The sequence below is a fragment of the Myotis davidii genome, unplaced genomic scaffold, assembly GCF_000327345.1.
Source record: "Myotis davidii unplaced genomic scaffold, ASM32734v1 scaffold18, whole genome shotgun sequence".
NCBI lineage: Eukaryota > Metazoa > Chordata > Mammalia > Chiroptera > Vespertilionidae > Myotis > Myotis davidii.
This window is the reverse complement of record NW_006292696.1, coordinates 7,326,574-7,326,801: the sequence shown is the minus strand read 5'-3', so window position 1 is coordinate 7,326,801 and position 228 is coordinate 7,326,574.

Below are 228 nucleotides of genomic sequence, written 5' to 3'. Positions count from 1 at the left end.
TCTATTTTGTGGAGACAGGCCAATAAATGTCTATTTCGTGGAGACAGGCCAATAAATGGGAAGGGGGGGTCCCTCAGCCTGGCCTGTGCCCTCTCGCAGTCTGGGACCCCTCGGGAGATAACGCCTTGCTGGCTTAGGCCTGCTCCCGGGTGGCAGAGTGCAGGCCCAATCCCTAAGTGCAGCCCCTGGTCGGGCTCAGAGCAGGGTCGATTGGGGAGTTGGGGCGCT